Below are 23,080 nucleotides of genomic sequence, written 5' to 3'. Positions count from 1 at the left end.
GCATGTCTCAGAAATCACAGTAATTAGTTGACAGCTTGTAGCAGAGGGATTGAAAAACACACAAAGTGGGCTAATGGAGCCATAGGAGGCCTTTTGGGTAACGTAGTGCTTTGTCTTATCCGCTCCCTTCAGATAAGGCGCTAGCCATCCCCTTTACAACTCCACTCCCCAGTGGACCTCTTCTCGTCCCACCAGGCCCGGGATTAGCGAGGCGGCTGCAAGTGAATAATGTAAATCCGGATTAGTGTTAGAAGCACGCCGCAGGATTGTCGACTGGAGCGGTGATGCTATGGAGAGAATCTGGACCACAGAGCCGAGCCTGCTGTAAGTGTTCTTTACCTTACTTGAATGTTGTTTCCATGAGTTGGTACCTGCCGGCCAATAGGTGAGTCCAGTCCCAGGGAAATTAGTGTCGGCTCCGACTGGATTCGTTGTCATTTTCCCTTTTCAGAGTGTATTCCGATGTTGGCTTGTGTTGTCCCTGAAAATTCAGCTGGTTTGTGTCCCAGTGGCATATGTGTGTCTGGGAACAGAGATACGGTCTCATGCCATTTACATTTGTGCATGAGTGTCAACACAAGAAAGAGTTAGTTTGTGGGCTAGAAGTAGGAAAAGCAATATTTTTTTATATTGATTTGCACTGGGTAAGGAATATTTTTAGAAGCGCCTTTAAAAAAAAAAGCTAAAACATTATTTGTTAATGAAAAAAATGTGGGATTCTCCCTTATAAATGGAAAGGGTTCTCTTGCTCGCCTAATAGGGTAAAAAAACGGAAACATATTTGGTAAATTGTCTAGAGGTGAAAATCATAGTTTGTAGCTTTTTTTATGAAATATTTTGCTTTCCACTTTGGAGCAAGCAGGTTGAAGGGCTCTTAATACATACACATTAGTAAACTGGGAACCGGATGCGCAACCATCGGCACAAAACAAGACTGGGAGTGTGTCAAGGTTTTCTAATCTGAAATGAGAGAGACGCTTGCGGGTGGGATTTGTGGACTACATTATTATTTATGACTTGCAGTACATTCGGACTCCGATCTCCTTCCTTGCACTCGCCAGTGCTTGCTCTGACTCAGACTCTGTCTGCACAAACAACCCTTCATGATACTCTCTGCCTCTCTCCTGCTAATTATAAAGTCTTGCTGGCAGAGAGCCCAACCGCATCTAAAAATAGAAACCAACTGCACCAGAAGTATGTTTACAGACTCAGTTTACGCATTTGATTGGCTCATACTGTGCTTGATATAGAAATTGACGTACATGATTGGTTGGCTCAAGCACAATTATGTTGACTTCTATTGCTCCAGCCACTCTACCCAGAAACGAATAAAAAAGAAACCAATGGTAACAAGGTGCATTGTCCATGTCCAGAGATGTTGGACTGAATAACTCTGCACTGATTCAGAGTTTGAGATTGTTTCGTCATGTCCGGCTCACTGGTTCATGTAAAACCACTAACCGTAAACGCCAGAAGGAGTAATTTAAGCAAAGTTCGTCACAGAGATACACACACAGGTAGGGAAACGGATGGAAGTTAGATGCAAATCTATGTCAACAGAATCCGCAGATTGCTCCTACCTCTGATGATCATTTGTAATGTAAAGTGGCTTAGATCTAAATAAATAACGCTTCCTCGACTCCACCACAGAGCTGGCTGTGATGCCGCTCCCACTCGAGTACTGCCCAGTGGAGTCCTACCTCTATGTCTGCTCTGTGTCTTCACTTTGGTTGTTAGTTTCAATGTAAAGTTGTCACATGGGAAGCAGGACTCTGGCCTGAGAAGGCGAGACAAGGTGTGTCTACCCCCGGCACCGCAAGAAGTCAGATTCCTGCCCTGGATTAGTAGTCTCTGCTCTGAGAATGTTATTTCAAGACCCTCCCCTACATTGCCCTGATAATATCCAAATGCTTTGTGATGCTGGTAACAAGTTAGACTATTGGACATCTATAAGTTATGACCCAGGTGGTAATCACTTTCAACAGAAGAGCTGGATACAAGAACCAAGTGCTGGGCTCAATGTTTGGGATTGGGGGTCTTGAAGTCATTGCAGAAAGCTGAAAAGATGTTAATTTATCTGTTAGGAACTGTGTCACTTTTTTTTAGACCGTTGCTATTTTCATTTGACGAGGCACCTTTTGTTGGCTGTTAGTTTTTGTGTGTATGCCACAGTATGAATAGTCTTGTAGGCCTGAACACAACTGGTGTGAGTATTTTTGCTCATTCAAAGCGACCTAGCTAGTTCGCAGGCTCTAATTGGTTACCATTGGAAACTGTTTTTACACTGGGGCACTCTGGTAATACTTTCTGAATATATGCAGAAGAGGGTTCTCCATTTAGGTCATGAAAAACCTTCCTCAGGGGTGCAATTGATAGACGGGTGATTTGAATATGGTATTGATCTGGATGGAGGTTGATGTGACATTTCTCGCCCAAGTTGATGGTCAAACTCCGAAGAACTGGAGATTTAATGGAAAGCATTACTTTTGGTAGCAACTCTCTCTGACTCACCGATGGCTTACTGTTACCACTATTCACATCACGTCTACTGCTTCTCATTCATGATGTGATGTCAACAGTCATTGAGCCTGAACTAGTGTCAGTACTATTTTTTGCAAGACAGCACGATAGATAACTGAATGCCATGTGACAGGAACGTAACATAATGTGAACAAGGAAATCAGTCCATCTACCCTTGGTTAGGTACTGAAATATATCCATAATTGGAGTACAAAAGGCCCCTCCCAAATACCTGTACTCCTGTGACACTGCACCTCTTTTGATTACTACGTCCTTTCGGATGGAACAATAACTTGTACGCACAGATGCCATTTGTGTCTCGCAAACACGTTACATTCAGTGAGAGAGCATTTACCGGGGAAATCTTCTGGGAGGCCAGAGCAAGAGTGGAGCTGAGGAATGTTGCTAGATCCTTTTGTGATCTTTTGAAGAGGAAGAATAGACACTGTTTTTGATCCTGGTCATTAATGCCACTGAGGGTCTGATTACGAGTTCCACGGTTCATCGGACCCCCGAACCTGTGGTGGCGGTCCCTGGACCGAAAGCCTAGCGTCCACCCACCGTATTGCAAATACAGCGGTGGGCCCGCCACCGGTCCACAGCTGGGGATCATGGATTCCCACGTTGGTGAGAGGCTCTAATATGTTGGTGGTGCCGCTGTGGTACTGCTGAGCAGATTAGGAGTTTTCTCACTGGCATAGCTTTCATGGCGGTGAGGCTGCCATGTAAACTGTGGCGGTGAGGAAACAAAGGGGGCGCTACAGGTCCCCTTGCTGCCTCAGGCCATGGTGTGCCTGCAGGAGGGCACATGTTGTGCCCCCTGTGTGCAGTCACCCCTTTCCTGCACCGCCTGGACTTTACAGTCCATGCCATGCAGGAAAGCGCTGACCGCCCGCCAGATCACGAGATTACTCGTAATCTGGCGAGCGGCTGGCAGTCGAGTTTAGCGGTCCTGGAGCAGGCCGCTGGTGTGGTGGCCCGCTCCAGGATCCCCAAACTCATAGTCAGGCCCTAAATAAATATAAAGGATTCACGTTGAAAGTGAAGGCTTCAAAAAAGGTGGAGAATACAATAAGTATAAGAATAATCACATCACCCTCGTCCAGCTCAATATCAATGCCACCCTCAAGCTCACTGTAGAGGGTTCTGCACTGTGGGTTGGTTTCTAGACTCACCTGTTAGGCCAACTCTCAAAGTCTTTCCAGATGGTCCTGAAGCTGAACTCAATTTAAACATTTTTGTTTTCAAAAGCACACTTATAAATAGCGATGGAGGGTCCTTGAATCATTATGATCAGGGGTATTTTATGCTTTGTGGGGGTCTAACAAGGGTGACAAAGTCAAAGTTGAGGCCAGGGAGCTGTTGGTTTTCCATAGGATTGGACTGTACGCTTGAACCGGACCTAAGAGGTGGTCTGAAGAGGAAGTCATCCAAGCTCTCCAGATGAGACCCCCCCCCCTTCTCCATTCAAGATGTTACTTCATAGTAGAGCATCATAAACTCGTTTGTGAATGTCCACTTTTTTGGGGATGCGAAACAGAGGATTGAGAATAGAGTCTCTGGGTAAATTTTTCTGTCTTTTCGTAACTGACCGAGGTTCCTGTTTTCTGGTCTCAATGAATGACCACTTTGAAGTTTGACAGCACTAGTATTGTTTCTTCATATTCTATTAAGTACCCTAAATGAGGAAGCCTAACTAACAAAACCTGAAATGCCAAATCTCATACTTGTAAGAAGCTTCTTACAGTTGGAGGAGTCCCTGGGAACACCCGAGATTGCCTTTATGATTGTCATGGTTACTTTATACAGTAATGTGGCATGCCAGAATACATTTTGTATGTAGAATACCAAAATCATAGGTCGAAGTGGTCGGAATCTCTGAGGAATTGCATCCTTTTTACATTTTGCAAAAACATACTTGTTTCATACAACAAAACAATTCCCCTAATTTTGTTTTTAAAAAAATCCTAGAACGGTTCATGCCAACTGCTGAGATGCCAGGGTTGAAAGGGAAAGGGAAGGGGTCTCCTGTGCTGTGAAATCAAGGGGGGGACAAAAAGCAAAAGAAGAAACAAGGTGAGAGGATGTGGCCTAACGGCTAAAGCAGTCGGAGCTGGGGATTTGGGTTTGACTCTCGGCTGGGATGCTCAAAATCCTGCGATGATTCTAGGAAAGTCACTTTGGACCATATGAATGCGCTGTATTTTTTATCACCGGCTATCGCTGGTTTACATCACGGAGATAACGCATTATTATCAAAGTTTATCTCCAAGGCGATAATAAACCAGCAATAACGGGGGAATACCAGCGATGAATTCTAATTCCTACATAAAAGGTCGCTAATTGGCAGGTGAGGATTCAGCTGTAGAATCCACCTCCCATAGGAAATTATGACTAAGTCAGGATTGTAGCAGGTGTTAAAATCCTGCGATAAATGCAGTTAGCGTGCGTTTTTTAATCGCTTAGCGGGCCTTGGTAATAGGCAGAAGATGTGTTTGCGTCTGAAAGTCGCTTTCAAGTTGGGAACGCCTCCTTTGCATGTCATTAGCGATAAATATCGCTGACTTGCAAAGCGGCACCCAAAACGGTTGCTTTCACCATAAAGCTGTTGCTAACACTTGTTAGCGACTGCTTGCTGATAGGGCGATAAAAATATCGCTGCTTTAGCGGCATTGAGTGCAGCTAAAGCTGCGATACTGCCCTTGCTAATATGCCCCTTAATCTCTCCGTGCCTCACAAAATGAATGTGTCCGTCTGTAGTGCAACTGGTGCTCATGTATAGTGCTCTGAACCTTCCGGTCAAGTTTGCGCTATATAAACAAACAAAAAAAGCCTTCTAAGGTGCTAGCTCCCTGACTGAATAAAGATGTGTGCAATTGGTGAATCAGCAAGGAAAAGGCTACTTGGGAGCCAGTATTGTTTTGAATTGACGAGTCACTTGAAGATTTATGACGACAAAGATTCAGAATTTTTGAGAGGTAATGTAAGGGTGTTATCAGCTGAGTTCGGCAGTGCTTGCTTTTTATTGATACTTCTAATAATGTATGCACTAGGTATAGTCTGGTTGCATATTATTAAAATATATATTTTGAAAGTACTTTATTTTGAAAGCACTTGTGTTATTTTAGACTGTATGACGTTACAACACATACATTTACAACGCAGGCACTTACAACGCATTTTTTACAACGCAACATCCACTATAACGCATTCCATTACATCGCATGAGACTATATCGCATTGAAAAAAACTACATTTACAACGCATTCCATTACATCGCATGCTACCTTTACAACGCATACCATTACATTGTATTTAAGGTAAGTATTGGATAGTATGGGGTAAAAATTACCATTCTAACTCCTGGGGGTGTAACACCAGGGTAAGTGTTGGATAGTGTAGGGGTAAAAATTACTATTCTAACTCCAATGGTATGCGTTGTAATGTTATGCGTTGTAATGCCTGCGTTGTAGTGACATGCGATGTAGTGTCATGTGTTGTAATGGTATGCATTGCAATGCCTGCATTGTAGTGTCATGCATTGTAAAGGATGTTGCGATGTAATGCCTGCGTTGTAAGGGTAGTGCGATGTAATGGTTGCGTTGTAAAGGTTGTTTCCCGTTATTTTAAACTTTAATACTTTTGTACATGTTGTGGCAGTCTATCTGATACTGTGTATAATGCAAATTTAAAATAATGGTTTACATATTCTAGTGCCCTCCGTCACAAGCTGGGACCTTGTAGCACTAAGAATACACAAACCTGCTCCCAAGTTCACTGACCCTGCCACAATTTCCCTCAAAGCAACAGTTTAATGCACTTTGACCATTGACTGAAATCACCCTGCACGCAGTTGGCTTGCTGGGCTATCTGAGAATAGAGGTGAACTGGGATTCGAAAATAATGTTTGTTAATCTATTTGATTTCACAAGTATTCGATTCATGGAGACAGAAATAGGACTATAGTTGTGTAGGAAATTGTATTTTTACTTATGAAGGTTGTGAGTCCTTCACTAGTAAAAAGTTCATAACTTTTTCTTTACTGGGAACCAAGTATCACTACTTGGCAGTTGACTCTCTCAGGGTAGTGAAGCAAAGAAGTCCAAGGTCTATTTAGCAGAGGTGTTGTGGGCTAGTGCCTGTTTTTGGCTGCTGCTGCTGCTGGCATTGTTCCCGTAGCGCGGGGGCACACTGGATGGGATAAGACAGGCTCGCTGGCTATATATGGTTTAGCTCTGGGTACAAATGCTGAAAATATTTTTTTAAGATTTACTGATGGAAGTTACTTTAAAAGAACACGTTTCAAGATAATTATGGCAGCCTACAGCATATGGAAAGGATTTTCCAAAAAAGTTGGAATAGGGAAATATAGTGTATATACTAGATTCAAAAATAATCCCTCATTACCTAGGGCTGTGTTCTCAGGAATGGTATATGAGGAATGGGAGAGTCGAGGTATAAGAATGATTGGTGATATGTGGGATGATAATGGCATCTTACAATTTATAGATTTGAAAAACAAGTATATGTTAAACACAAATCATTTCTTTAAATACCTTCAAATAAGGAGTTGTATATTAAATAAAAAAGGGGGAGCTCTAGGTTTTGGGAGGAGTACAATGATGGATCTCATACAAAAAGGTAATGACTGTACTATAAAAAGATTTTATTTAGAAATGACAAAGTTAAAAAAGGATGATCTTGACAAATGGATAATTAAATGGTCCTCAGATTTAGATATAGCTAGAGAAAGAGATATATTCTCTGAATCACTTGAGATGGGATGTAAATTACTATGCTCAGCGTCTCTTCAGGCCCAGCACTACAAGAGTCTGTATCACCTGTATTATACGCCATGGAAAATTGCTCAATGGGGGGCTGTGTCGGGCATCTCGTGTTTTAGATGTGGTAGTATGGAGGCCAATTTGTTACATATTTTCTCTACTTGTCCACACTTAGATAAGATAAAACAAGATATCGGGAATTTTTTCAGGAATGCCTTAGACACAACAATAGAGTTGGATTCAGCAACTATTTTGTTGGGAATATCCGCCAACGGACAAATTAATTGTAAATATTTTCTGTTTGTAGCAATGTCGATTTTTAGACTGCTTGTGGCCTCAACTTGGTTAGATCCAAATCCTCCCACGTATCATCAATGGCTAGGAAAAACTTTGTCAATACAAAAATTGGAAACAGCTATTTACTCTAGGAAAGGGAGAAAGGGTAAAAAGCTGGGTATACAAATCTGGGGTCCTTTGATTCAATGGAAGGCTGGAACTGAATAAGGTATTTTGAGGAATGTATGTATTATGGAATGTTAACATATATTATTTGTATCCGTATATATTTGATAGGATTTGTATGTAGTATGTATATTGTAATATTTCACTTTCCCTTTTTCTTTTGAATATGTAGTTGAGTATGTGGCCGCCTTATGAAACTTATTGTGCCTTGTCCATGTAATGGGGGAGGGGGGGGGAAATAAAATGTGGGGAAAAAATTTATCAATAAAAATATTTAAAAAAAAAAAAAAAAAGGGAACCAAGTATCACATTGTAGCAGTTGACTCTCTCAGGGTAGTGAAGCAAAGAAGTCCAAGGTCTATTTAGCAGAGGTGTTGTGGGCTAGTGCCTGTTTTTGGCTGCTGCTGCTGCTGGCATTGTTCCCATAGCGCGGGGGCACACTGGTCTCAGTGTAACCAGGCGCTTTACAAAAATAAATATTATTTATTATTTATTATTATTAGTGCCCCAGCGCACTAATCTGAAACACTCAATACATCATTGTTCAGTAATTGCTTTTTCTTATGAAAATGAAAAGTACTGTATTACATGCACACACTACTGAAAACAAGCATTCATTTATAAATATCTACAACTAGGTAGATGGAAATACCTTTGGTGATACCCTCAAAACAGTTTGCACACCAGAAAACCAGAACCATAAATCACAGTACTCTTACACATATACTTATACACAATATCATACGGTACAATTATAGTAATGCAGGCCTACTGCTGGGAATTGATTGGGATCGAAAATAGTCCTGGGCACCCTAAAAAAAGGTGGCCCACTTTTGCGGATTATGCCTTTGTGATAAGAAGGGGGTGTCTTTGTGAAGGCACTGAATGCTTCTACCTGGACCATCAATATAGCCCCCTGGGAGACATATGGCCTTTTTTGTCAGTATTCACCCTAGCTAGTCTCGAAAGCCTCCCCCCAGTGCCATTATTATGCAAAGCTGGAATTTTCTCAATTTTAAAATTTTTCTAAAGCTTGGAAAATTTGGAACACACTTTCTGTACATGTCCAGGTAGTTTCATGTTGACCTTATCCCCAATACGTAATGTAGTTTGCTTAGAAACACTCCAACTTTTGACTTTTCATTTCCTTCATTTCAACATTCCTCTTGACCATATCATACATTGCCTTCAAATGACATCTCTTTGCACTGGAAAGCAACCAACCCAGATTAAATTCCTGTCTTGGTTTCCTCCCTTTGAGTAACATGAAAGGAGAAAATCTGGTTGTACGAATTGGCGTGCAATGATATGATCATAGCAGATCTGCCACATGTTTTTAACATCAATCCTTGATCTAAGACCCAATTGAACGCCTTCCACTAATGTCTTGTTAAATCTTTCCACCAAACCATTCAGTTGTCTTAATATGTTGGTAGCTACACTCCTAAAATAATTAACCATTTTACAGGACATAAATTGTGTATCTTTATCAGTAAAAATATAGTCAGGAAAACCCTTTCTTCTAAAAGTGTCTTGAAGAAAATCATTAAAATACTCTGTATTGTGTTGTGAAATCCTTTTCAATTTTCAAAATAGTCATCATGACCAAAATATATGTTTTTCCATACTCAATAACTTCATAAGGCCCTAAAAAATCAATAGCTAACTATGGGTCAATGCTTTTCTCGAAAGGTAGTTTGAATACAATCAGATTGCCCTGTTTTCAAAATGTTGTCAGAATTCAAACACAAAGTACAGTTTTCAACAAACTTAACAATGCCACTGTCCATGTCTGGCAACCAAAATAACTTTCTGACCTTTCTAATGGTACTTGTTTGACCCATATGACCCAAATGAGCTATTGAAACCAGTTTATTTCTAATGCCTTAGGTGGAACAAAATAATCGGCCTTAACAATCACATCATTTTCTAGAAATAAATCACCTCTAACCTTCCAAAATACTTAAAACTCTTTGGATATGTTTTTTTCCAATGGCCACTTCTTCAAAATGTACTGTTTAAGCTCTTTTAACATGTCATCGTTAGAAGCAGCAGGCAACCATTTATCATTTTACAAAACATATCCTACCAAAAGCACGCCATTCTCTAAGGTTGCCACCACACTTTCCTCTTGTAACTGCATACCATTGGATGATTGAACTTCACCTGATAGCCAAGACAAGCAATCAGCGCTTACATTTTGCGCTCCTGGTATAAACATCACAGTAAAATTGTACTCGTACGATTTGGCTTGCAACCTCACTAATCTAAATGAGGATTTACCCATTCCATGTTTTGAGAGTAATGATCTCAATGGTGTATGGTCAGTTTCAAGTTGGAAAGGGTTGCCCCACAAATACATTTTAAAATGCTCCACGGACCAAGTGCACCCTAACACCTCTCATTTTATGGTGGAATATCTAGATTCAACCACTAGTAATGGTCTAGATGATTAGGGCACTAGAGTGTTCTACACCATCCTTAATTTGCCATAAAACAGCACTGAGACCAGTGGGACTGGCATCCACTGAAACCGCATTCACTGCATTGTGAGCAAATGAGGACAACGGTTTAGATTGAATAATTGCCTCTTTCAAGCTATTGCATGCCGAAGTATGCTCCTCAGACCACTCAAATTTGACTCCCTTTTTAAGTTAAGATCTCAAAGGAAGAACAATAGCAACAAACTTCTGTAAAAGCCTTTAGTAATATTCGCAAAACCGAATAATGATTCGAGTTGTTCTTTACTATCAGGAATCTGCATCTTCTGAATTGACTCCAACAAATCCTTCTTGGGATAAGTGCCTGCCTTTGCAATTGTGTGCCCAAATACTCTACTTCCTGAGCGAAAAATGTACATTTGTCAAGACTAATAGTCATTCCCTTTACTTCTAAAATACTCAGCACTTTGCTCAATATGCTGAAATGTTGATCTGCTGTTACATAAGACACCAAAATGTCATCCTGGAACACAACCACCTCATTGATATCCCGTGAAAAGACAAAATATAAATTTCTGGAATTCCAATGTGGCAGGCAGAGGTCCAAACAGCATTATGATGTATCTACCGCTCCATCCGGAGTAATGAATGTTGAAAAATGTCTTCACTCTGGTGTTAGTTCAACTTGATTGTTGGACCCGGCCTCGTGGCGTGGTCCCACTCCTCCCGCATGGCGGGCCCTGGACTACCTCGACCCCTGTTCCCCGGCCGAGAGCAGCACCATCCACCCTACACGAGAGCCGCCCCTCCGGGCAACCACCAGCTCTCCCCCGTTGGAACTCGGCAACCCCTCCTCAACACCTTCGGCTGGTCCGAACCCTATCCCGGACCACCATCTCAAACCCAGACTCCATCTTGGGCCCTCCACGACCAGGCCTCGTGGCCTCGGCCCGACCCCGGCCGCAGATCCAGCGAAGCCCCGACATCGAGGCACCACGATCCGACCAGGGGTAAAGAGGCCACTTGACGGATCAATGGGGGAAAGAGTTTCGATGGTCCTCCAACCGTCCCCCGACGACTGGTTTCGATCGCCCCCAGCCTCCCTGGGCGCTGGCTCCACCCCCCTGCTGGGTGTCTGGACACGCTCATCCCGGCCCCTCCGACCTCCAGGTGCGAGGGTCTGGACATCAAAGGACGCCAGACCTATAACTGGGGCAGCTCCGGAGCAGGTCGGCAGTTGTATCCTGGAGTCGAGAGCCACCGAGACGAACTCATCCGCGTGGAACCCGTAACCACCTTTGGAGCCCTGCTGGTGCTGCCGCGGCTCATCTTCGCCAAAACTATCCTTGGAGCCCTGCTGGCGCTGCCGCGGCCCATCTTCATGAAACCATCTCTGGAGCCCTGCTGGCGCTGCCGCGGCCCATCTTCGTGAAACCATCTCTGGAGCCCTGCTGGCCCTGCCGCGGCCCATCTTTGTGAAACCATCTCTGGAGCCCTGCTGGCGATGCCGCGGCCCATCTTCGTGAAACCATCTCTGGAGCCCTGTTGGCGCTGCCGCGGCCCATCCCTGAGGAACCCCCCAGCTCGAGGATTGAGAGCTGAGCGTAGGGTATACCTGGACCAGGCTGGTACCAAGACTGTCCCGCTACCCCCTTCCCTCAGAGACTAAACCTGAAAAGATCTCTGGATCCAGTTACACCTGTATCGCTACGATAACCTGCCTTAAAGTATTGATAAAAACGTTTGAGAACCTATCTTTGTGTGGTGTCCATCTGTCGGGGGGTGATTGCTCATCTGTACGATCCTAGGAGAGGAACCTCGTCAGGAGGCCTCTCGACTTCGCTCGGCCAGCCATAAGATCCCCTTTCCAACATTGGTGGCAGGCGGTGCGATCCGAGCCGACGCAGATCGTACAGAGAGTGACTCGCCCCACTACGAACAGAAACACACGACGACCATGATGACTAAAGAAACCGGACCAACATCGGAGTTCCAGATGGAACGACTAGAAGATTATAGCCACAAAGAATTGAAGCAATTCTGCAAAGACTTGGGTATCGCTACCACAGGACTAAGCACCAAAGATGATCTCAAACAGGCTCTGCAGACCTGGGTGGAGACAGGAGCGACGCCACCCCAGAACGAAGGCATCACAGTCCCCGATCTGCACCCAGAGAACATCGCAACCCCAGCAGAGGAAAGAAACACAGGCCTCTCCCACGAGGATGCCCGAGAACGAGAAAGGAGCCGGCTCCACGAATTAGAACTGGCTAGACTCCGCTTAGATGGGGAACTGCAACTGGCCGAAAAAAAGATAGCCCTTGAGCAACTACGGCTACAGGGAGACCTGGAAGAGAAAAGAAGGCAGAGGGATTTGGAGGAGAAGAAGCTCACATACGAGCACGAGCGCGGTTTAAAGGACTGGAGATTAAGGCGAAAAACGGGGACACCGGCGTCTCCGGGAGCCGGAGCCTCCCTCCCTCCACAGACACCAAGGTCCACATCCCCAAAGATGTCGTCCGAGAGTACTATAAAAACGACGACATCCAGCAATGGTTTAAGGCCTACGAGGTAGCCATGACCTCACACCGAGTACCACAAAAAGACTGGGGTGCCGGGTTGTGGGGAGGTTCGTCAATGAGGGGAGAGACGCCCTGCTACAGCTCCCCAACGCCGAGATGACCTCGTACGAACACATGAAAGCCGCCCTCCTCACTCGCTATGGGCTCACCCCCGAGATGTACCGGCAGCGATTCCGAGACTGCAAGAGGATTCCCGGTACCACCTGGGTGGAATATGTGAACTTCTATAGTAGAGCCTTAGAGGGGTGGATCAAGGGCAGCCAAGTCACCACCTACGAACAGTTGTTCGACCTCATTGTATGGGAACACCTCTCCAACAACTGTTTCGTTGAACTCAGGCAGCATCTCCACGACAACAAACTGACAGAGCCCCGTAAACTCGCCATCGAAGCCGATCGCTGGGAGAGCACCTGTGTCCCCCGGAACTGGATGGGAGACAAAGGCCGATCTCATCAGCGATCCCACCATCAGCGAGGCGGAGGAGGAGGAGGAGGCCAGGGACGGGGCAGGGACACCGCCACGGTGCCCCCCACCAACACTTCTCCCCCCTGGCCGGAAGAGGAGCCCCCCCTGCACGGCCGGGGCCCCGCTCGAACGTTATCTGCCACAAATGCCAGCGACCCGGTCATTACACCAATGACCCCAACTGTCCCAGAAACCAGCCATCCAACCCCACAGGTCCGCAAAACCGCCAGATCGCCGCCGCCTCCCTGGGGGAGGAACAGGGCGAAGAAGAAGAAGACTATGACCAATACCAGACTGAGTGGGAGCCCGCAGCCATGTCCCTGGTATGTCTGGGCGAAAGAGACATGGTCCCCCGGGCCCCGATCCCGGCCAACACCCAGAAGTACAGCCAGTGGGTCACCATTAACGGACACCGGGCCGAAGCCCTCCGCGACACAGGCGCCAGCGTGACGGCCGTCCGTTGCCACCTGGTGACCCCGGATCAAATTTTGCCCAATGTACTGTGCCCAGTATGGTCCGCGGATAATTCCGAGAGCCTGTGCCAGATGGCCCGCGTCCCCTTTGAGTGGGGAGGAGTGTCAGGCATGCTGAAAGTGACTGTCCGAGACGATGCCCCCGTAGACTGCCTCCTCGGGAACGACCTCGAGAGCTCCCCCTGGGCTGACGTCGAGCGGAGGGAGCATCTAGGGATGCTTGGCCTCCCTGAATGGGTCTGTGCGACAACCCAATCCATGGCCGCCCGAGCCATCACCTCCACCGAAGAACCAGAAAGGCCCGAGCCTCCACCGCCCGTCGTCGCCGAAGACACCGACCCTGAACCCGGTCCACCGGGGCCCAACTGTGAAGAAGTTGCCCCGCTCAGCGACCTCCCGGAACTGGCCCAGTGGCGCCAAGAAGGTGGCCCCACTCAAGAACAGTTCCGTCAAGAACAAAAAACGTGTCCCTCCCTCGAGGGGATCCGACAGCAAGCCGCAGCCCAGAGCACAGGGGATGCCTCGGGGGTCCACTGGGTCTATTGGGACAATGAGCTCCTCTACAGCGAGCAGAAGATTGCCGAACTAGGGGCCAGCCGGGTACTGGTGGTCCCCCTCCGATTCAGAGACTTCCTCCTGAACCTGGCACACGATGTGCCACTCTCCGGGCACCTGGGGCAGGACAAAACTTACAGCCACCTGGTGGCCCACTTCTACTGGCCCAAGATGAGGAATGATGTGATCAACCACTGCCGGACTTGCCCCACCTGCCAAGCCAGCGGGAAGAGCGGCGTAAAACTAAAAGTCCCCCTGCAACCTTTTCCAGTCGTCAACACTCCCTTCGAGCGGGTGGGAATCGACATCGTGGGGCCCCTGGAGCCCCGGACATCCCAAGGCCACCGTTTCATCCTCGTCCTGGTGGACCATGCCACCCGCTATCCCAAAGCTATCCCTCTCCGGACCGTGACGGCTCCCGTGGTGGGCCGGGCCCTGATGGGGATCTTCTCCCGGGTAGGCTTCCCCCGAGAAGAAGTCAGTGATCGGGGCACGAACTTCATCTCCTGCTACATGAAGTCCCTATGGCAGCAATGCGGGGTCAGGTACAAATTTACGACCCCCTACCACCCCCAAGGGAACGGACTGGTGGAACGCTTCAATCGCACCCTCAAGGGGATGATCATGGGCCTAGAGGAGCCCTTACGATGCCAATGGGACGTGTTGCTGCCCTGCCTCCTCTTCGCCTATCGGGAGGTCCCCCAGAAGTCCCTGGGATTCAGCCCCTTCGAACTATTGTATGGGCACCCGGTCCGGGGTCCCCTGGGCTTGGTCAAAGAAGGATGGGAGGTGACCGCCCAAGATACTCCCCCCGACGTGTACCGGTACCTCCTGACCCTCCGGAACCAGACTCGGCGGTTCCGGGAACTTGCCAAGGCCAACCTCAAAGCCAGTCAAGAAGACATGAAACGTTGGTATGATCAAAACGCCTCGTCTATTGAGTTCGAGCCGGGACAACAGGTCTGGGTCATGTCCCCGGTCGAACCATGTGCCCTCCAGGACAAATGGACCGGGCCCTTCAAGGTGGTGGAACGCAAGAGCCCCGTCACCTACCTGGAGGACATGGAGTCTCCCAGGAACCCCCTCTGGGTCCTCCACGCCAACAGACTCAAGCCTAACTTTGTCCGCTCAGAACTTAGCCCCCTAATGGCTACCGACAGTGGGGCTGAAGATGACTCAGAGCCCCTACCAGACCTCCTGAATGCCCTCGAAAAAGACGGCTCCGTGGAGGGAGTCAACCTCTCTTCCACCCTGACCCCAGAACAACGCCGAGATTGCCAAGAGTAATTAGGGACAATGTGCCGATCTATTCTCTCTTACCCCCGGGGTCACCCCGTGGTGCGTCCACGATGTCGACACCGGGGATAGCCCACCTGTGCGACACCGGGCCTACCGAGTTCCCGATCGAGTGCGAGCCTGCATCCAGTCAGAAGTGTCCAAAATGCTGGCTCTGGGGGTGGTCGAGCCCTCCGACAGTCCATGGGCCAGTCCTGTTGTCCTGGTCCCCAAGGCCGCCGCCCCTGGCGTCGCCCCCGAGCTCAGGTTTTGTGTGGACTACCGGAGTCTGAACGCCGTCACCCGAACAGACGCTCACCCCATCCCCCGGGCTGATGAACTGATCGACCTCCTGGGGGCGGTCCATTACCTGAGCACCTTCGACCTGACTGCGGGCTACTGGCAGATCGGGCTCACTCCAGGCGCCCAGGAGCAATCCGCTTTCTCCACCCCCGATGGCCACTACCACTTCAGGGTGATGCCCTTCGGAATGAAAAACACCCCCGCCACGTTCCAGAGACTGGTGAATAAGGTGCTGGCGGGGATCGAGGAGTTCAGCGCCGCCTACCTGGACGATATCGCGGTGTACAGCCTCCACTGGGCTGAGCACCTCCAACACCTCTGGAAAGTCTTGGCCGCCCTCCGCCGGGCCGGATTAACCATAAAAGCCAGCAAATGCCAGATCGGCCAAGGTTCCGTGACCTACCTGGGGCACCAAGTGGGAAGCGGCCAGGTGGCCTCCCTCCAACCCAAGATCGACGCCATCATGGCCTGGGAGCCCCCGATCACCCAGACAGAGGTCTGAGCCTTCCTTGGGCTTACTGGGTATTACCGGCGCTTCATAAAAGACTATGGCAGTATTGTGGGCCCCCTCACGGAACTCACTTCCAAAAGACAACCACAGAAGGTGCACTGGACACCCGAGTGTCAGACCGCCTTCGAGACCCTCAAGACAGCGATGTGCACCGCCCCGTGCTACAAGCCCCCGACTACAGCCGGGAATTCATAGTGCAAACGGATGCCTCCGATCACGGCGTCGGGCGGTTCTCTCACAAGTCAACACCGAGGGAATTGATCAGCCGGTGGCCTTCATTAGCCGACGTCTGCTGGCCCGAGAACAGCGCTGGAGCACCATTGAGCGGGAGGCCTTCGCGTGGTGTGGGTCCACAAGAAACTCCGGCCCTATCTCTTCGGCACCCACTTCCGGGTACAAACTGACCACCGACCCCTGCGGTGGCTGATGCAGATGCGAGGGGAGAATCCGAAGTTGCTGCGTTAGTCCATCTCCCTACAAGGGATGGACTTCACCGTGGAGCATCGCCCAGGCAACGACCACGCCAACGCAGACGGCCTGTCCCGCTTCTTCCGCTTCGGCGAGGAGAATACCCATGAAGATGGGTGACTCTCCCTGCCTTCAGCTGGGGGGGGCGTGTGTTGGACCCGGCCTTGTGGCGTGGTCCCACTCCTCCCACATGGCTGGCCCTGGACTACCTCGACCCTGTTCCCCGGCCGAGAGCAGCACCATCCACCCTACACGAGAGCCGCCCCTCCGGGCAACCACCAGCTCTCCCCCGTTAGAACTCGGCAACCCCTCCTCAACACCCTCGGCTGGTCCGAACCCTATCCCGGACCACCATCTCAAACCCAGACTCCATCTTGGGCCCTCCACGACCAGGCCTCGTGGCCTCGGCCCGACCCCGGCCGCAGACCCAGCGAAGCCCCGACATCGAGGCACCACGATCCGACCAGGGGGTAAAGAGGCCACTTGACGGATCAATGGGGGAAAGAGTTTCGATGGTCCTCCAACCGTCGCCCGACGACTGGTTTCGATCGCCCCCAGCCTCCCTGGGCGCTGGCTCCACCTCCCTGCTGGGTGTCTGGACACGCTCATCCCGGCCCAGCTCGAGGACTGAGAGCTGAGCGTAGGGTATCCTGTACCAGGCTGGTACAAAGACTGTCCCGCTACCTCCTTCCCTCAGACACTAAACCTGAAAGGATCTCTGGATCCAGTTACACCTGTTACACCTGTATCGCTACGATAACCTGCCTTAAAGTATTGATAAAAACGTTGAGAACCTATCTTTGTGTGGTGTCCATCTGTAGGGGGGGTGATTGCTCATCTGTACGATCCTAGGAGAGGAACCTCGTTAGGAGGCCTCTTGACTTCGCTCGGCCAGCCCTAAGATCCCCTTTCCAACATTGATTGTTGGACAGGGCCTCGTGGCGTGGCCCCACTCCTCCCGCATGGCGGGTCCCGGACTACCTCGACCCCTGTTCTACGACCAAGAGCGGCACCTTCCACCTTCCACGAGGGCCGCCCCTCCGGGCCGCCCCCAGCTCTTCCCCGACGGAACTCGACCTCATCTCTTCAACCCTCCCGGCTGGCCCGGACCCTTTCCCGGACCATCGTCTCCGGCCCAGCCGCCATCATGGACCCTCCACAACCAGGCCTCGTAGCCTCGGCCCGACCCCAGCCACAGGCCCAGCAAAGCCCCGACATCGAGGCACCACGATCCGACCATGGGGCAAAGAGACCACTTGGTGAGTCAATGGGGGAAGGAGTTTCGATGGTCCCCCATCCGCCTAGTTTCGATCGCCCACAGCCTCCCTGGGCGCTGGCTCCACCCCCCTGCTGGGTGTCTGGACTCGCACATCCCGGACCCCCCGACCTCCAAGTGCGAGGGTCCGGACATCAAAGGGCACCAGACCTATAACTGGGGCAGCTCCGGAGCAGGAAGACAGTTGTATCCTGGAGTCGAGAGACACCGAGACGAACTCATCTTCGTGGAGTCCTGCTGGCGCTGCCGCGGCTCATCTTCGCGAACCATCCTTGGAGTCCTGCTGGCGCTGCCGCGGCTCATCTTCGTGAACCATCCTTGGAGTCCTGCTGGCACTGCCGCGGCTCATCTTCGTGAACCATCCTTGGAGTCCTGCTGGCGCTGCCGCGGTCATCTTCGTAAACCATCCTTGGAGTCCTGCTGGCGCTGCCGCGGCTCATCTACGTGAACCATCCTTGGAGTCCTGCTGGCGCTGCGCGGCTCATCTTCGTGAACCATCTTGGAGTCCTGCTAGCGCTGCCGCGGCTCATCTTCGTGAACTACCTTGGAGTCCTGCTGGGGCTACCGCGGCCCATACCGGAGAATCTTCCAGCTCAAGGATTGAGAGCAGTGCGGCAGGCACCCCTGTACCAGACCAAGACTGTCCCGCTACCCCCTTCCCGCAGAGACTAAGTTTAGAGGGATCCCAGCATCCCGTTCCTTCTGTATTTGTTACGATAACCTGCCAAAGAATACCGATAAAAGTGTTAAGAACCTATCTTTGTGTGGCGTCCATCTGTGGGGGGGTGGTTACTCGTCCGTGCGATCTAAGGAGAGGACCTTCTCCAGGAGGCCTCTCCCCCTTGCTCGGCTGACCCTCAGGTTTCCCGTCTAACATTGATCATAAGCTGCTTTCAGGTCAATGATAGAAAAATAGTTTCCCCTTTCCAATTTTGGAAATAACTCATGTACCTTAGACAAAGGATGGTAGTCCAGCAACATGTGCTTGTTTGCCGACCTCAGATCACACACATGCTGAGTTCCCATTTTAACCAAAACAATTGGAGAAACCCATTTTGATGTATTAACAGATTCAATTACTGCTTCCTTACACATTTCGTTAACATTAGAGATAATTCACCACAAACAGATAATGGGACATGCCTCAATTTATACTTGGTGAGTACAGCATTCTTCTTCAGTTGAATATGGTGGGAAAAACCTTTTCAACTTTCATAGTTTCTTAAGAAATAAAATTTTATGTTTGTCAAGTATACCTTTCAAATTGTTTTCCCCACTCAAAACACACTGAACCCTCACCATCTCTTCAGAAAAATCTACTTGGACTTTGGAATTGGGACGAAGGGTGATATCAAGCTTCCTTTGATGTCTCCAACCCAATACTTGTAATACATTCCACTGCATCCTACACCTACCAATAATAGTTTTATGTTTAAGGCTTGTGTCTGACACAAAATAACCCATCATGTTGATCTCTTTTCCCCCAAATCCATACACCCTAACATCAGTGTGTTCCAAAGTTGTATATTGCCAATTCTTGAAAAAAAAAATCTGAAATAATAGTGTATGGAGATCCAGAATCAGCCATGACCTTTAATGCACTACCTCAATATTGATCTCACACGTTGAAGGCACATATGGTTCAATAACCACTTCACTTGTTGCATAATTATCAGCAACGATACAGATCATCTAAACATCTTCAACAGAACCAGACCCATCACCTACAGTATGTTCTTTCACACACAGCACAACATTTTGCACAGATATATCATCTTCTCCGTAATCCTCCTGGATTTAGGATACTCTCTTTGCCACACTTTGACAATCAACACCAAAATGACCAGTTTTGCCCCATTTGAAACATTCCATACCCTTGGCTGGCATGCTTTGAATTGTGCAGAACTACATTTTTGATCCACAACAATCGCATCGCACCTTAGTGTTCGTGCCAACCATAGGTGTATATGATTTAGTAAATCTTCCTTTAGGACCCATGAGCTCGTTAATGTTTTTCCTCATCCATGCAGCCACCCCCAAAGTAGCACTATCAACATTAATAGTTTTAAAAGAGTTGATACACTTTTTCCCACTGTTAGCATTGTCAAGTACTATCTGTAAGCAGGAATTGCCTTGGCCTAAGAGCTGCTCTTGAATCTTTTTGTTGGAGGAACATGTGATTAATTGGTCCCTATTATATGTGTCTGCATGCTCTCCAAATGCACAATCAGCAGCAAGAATTTTCAGAACAGATACATGGGAATCCACAGACTCATCCAACAGTTGGTGACACGTATAAAAACTAAACCTCTATCACACTATGTGTGGTTCTTCACCGAATCTCTATTTAGCCTAGCTAATAGTTCTAAAAAACAATCATAGTCCCCCTATTCCACTCCAGTTTAGTGTTCAAAGATATCTTCAGCATCAATACCCATCAAGTTTACAAGCAAAATCTTCTTCCTTTCTGGTGGAAAAGTTTTTCCAATAATGGTCAATAAGTAATTCTGAAAATGTCTGAGCCATTTGTCTTATTTCATGCTATATGCTCATTGTGACCACTGAAAATTTAGGGACGTGTTTTTCCCACATGTGGTAGTCATACTAACACAGTGATCGTATCACTGAAGAAATAATGCAAGGACACACCAGGAAGAAAATGCAATTAAAAATATCAAGTTGGACAAATAACCAGACTCGCCTGTTGCCGTTATAACCACAGTGCACCTGACGGACTGACTGTGATGCGTGAACAACGAAGAACAAGAACATAATATGCAACATTTTATTTGTCTCAATAAATATGTGGCCAATAGCCTTATTCATAATCTTCCCAAGGCAATATGACCGCAGATGGGTGCATGTTTCGTAATCCGTTCTCTTCCTGTCACAACAACATGCCAATGCGTGACCGCATGTTTCATAATCCGTTCTCTTTCTGTCACAACAAACATGCTTTCCCCACATGCACCAATGCTCGCCACTTGAGAGCAGCTGTGCACACACAGCTCCTCGCACTTCGTTGCCCTGCATGTGCTGGTGCTCGTGACCTCGTGTCGTGATGATCAAAATTAACTTCCTCAAGCCGGGTAATGCTCGCGCTCGAAAATCCAGTACCTCACACTCCCAACAGTGGTTTCCACAGCCCGCATGAAATGCGAATTTCTCAGAAAGACAGGCTGCCCACACATGCCTCATGTTTGCCAGCGGAGGGCTGCCACGAAAAAATTCCTTCACTGCAGCACTGTCAAACACATTATCTGCCAACACTTCCTGGAATCAACACTCCAGATAACTAACACACATCCGATGGTGAAATATACATGGATGCTCTCTCTGGATTCCTCTCCAACTCATCACCAATACGTGGTAAGTAAATAAGGCAAACACAGCGGCTGTGTTTGTAAAGTCGTAGGTCTTTATTGGAGCATCCCTGCACAGTAGAGGCAAGATCCAACTGATGAAGAATCCCCCAGGAGAACTTAGAATGTAACATAAGCACAGACACTACTTGACAAATGTATACAAAAATAAACACCAATCATGTTGGGAGGTACATGTGAGTACAAGAAACGTATTTTTAGAACATGTAGAATATAGAATACTTAGAACAAATACTCTAAGGCCTACCTCAAATAGACTCCTAAAGGTTGAAAGTGGCTTTGAGGAGGGGGCCACAAGCATGCCCCTACGCTTGGTTTTCTGCTCAGTTCCCCGGGAGGCCAGACTGTTCTTTGTATTTTCTCCCACCCTGTTGGGCTGATTTGATCGGGGTAGATGTTGTTTCTTCTGCCCAACTGACCTCTGAAATGGACTTTTCGTGTTAGAGCTTATAGAACCTATCCTTTACCTAGACTCCTGGTGCCTGCCTTCACTGGAGGCTTCTCCAGCAGCCCGTGTGTGTCAGCAGCAGAGTCAGTGGTTCCACATCCCAGTGGGGTCACCCAACTGCAGGACCTGCCCATAAAAGATCCAGAGGAACCCTCCAGAGCTTCTCCAAGCAGATCCGTCTCTCTACTGTTCCTCAGAGGGTATAAGGGCCAGGCATCACTGGCCCAGGAGAAACACTCTCAGTCTCTCAGAGCCGCTTGGATGCAAAGTATTTTAGTCCATCTTCTCAGTGGGTTCAGGGGGACTTCTCTTTCCAGCTGGGCATTCTTTTTCAGTTGTTGCTCCCAGGCCCAGTGAGTTCTGAAGTGCTTCTTACTTGTGCAGGGGTTTTCATGATGGTGGTAGCAAGTTCTGGAAGGTGGGCGCCTCCTCAGTCCGAGGGTGTCACATCATCACCCCACTACTGCTCCAATCCGCTTTCTGTGTTATTTAAATATGCTGATTTGAAGATGATTTTAGAAAGACCTTCCCTGGTGCTTTGATTCACCCAAACTAACAAAGCTGCCTGATCACTTCCCCCAAAACTTGAAAGGGGTGCCCATCCTGCTTTTGTCTTCAGAGGTCTGGCCTTCCTCCTTTGCTTTGTTAGTCTTGGGCTTGTCCATGCTAAGTGCAGAGGGACAAATTCATTAGCACAAGCAGATTTCCTCTCCTTTTCCAGGAACTAGACAAGTGCGGTCAAATTGTGCTATTGTGTGGGGAGGCCTGTGATCCTCCTGCTGGACAGCAGAATGATTACCTTGTCCCAGTAGAGGGGGACAAAACCCTAGAATCTGATTATGGTTGATCCAGGGAAATATTATAATTCTTCAAGTGCCATAAGGAGTACATGTATTACAAAAGTGACAGTGGATCTGCACCTGGTATACCTGTTTACCCTAAAATTGATACACACCTGGTATCTCTAGGCGTAACTATGGCAAAATTATGCTATGGCACAGATTTTGTCCCATAAGGTGTAATGCAGTGAGAACCCAGCCTTTTCAGTAATCACTACATATCTGCACTATGTATGCCTACCCACATCATAAGGCCTATACCAGGACACCATCAATCTCTGAAAGGTCTCTTCTG

The 23,080-nt window shown here is 48.1% G+C and overlaps 1 pseudogene across 1 annotated transcript in view; it reads left to right on the top strand.

Annotated features, from left to right (window-relative positions):
• Positions 1-269: 269 nt before the first annotated feature.
• Positions 270-23,080, top strand: part of LOC147659583 (ADP-ribosylation factor-like protein 13B) — a 283,841-nt pseudogene continuing 261,030 nt past the window's right edge. Inside the window, exon 1 of the transcript XR_015307207.1 lies at positions 270-324. The product of XR_015307207.1 is annotated as an ADP-ribosylation factor-like protein 13B (transcript). The remainder of the gene's footprint in view (positions 325-23,080) is intronic.

The sequence above is a fragment of the Lissotriton vulgaris genome, unplaced genomic scaffold, assembly GCF_964263255.1.
Source record: "Lissotriton vulgaris unplaced genomic scaffold, aLisVul1.2 SCAFFOLD_2400, whole genome shotgun sequence".
Lineage (NCBI taxonomy): Eukaryota > Metazoa > Chordata > Amphibia > Caudata > Salamandridae > Lissotriton > Lissotriton vulgaris.
This window is presented reverse-complemented; position numbering and strand designations above follow the sequence as displayed.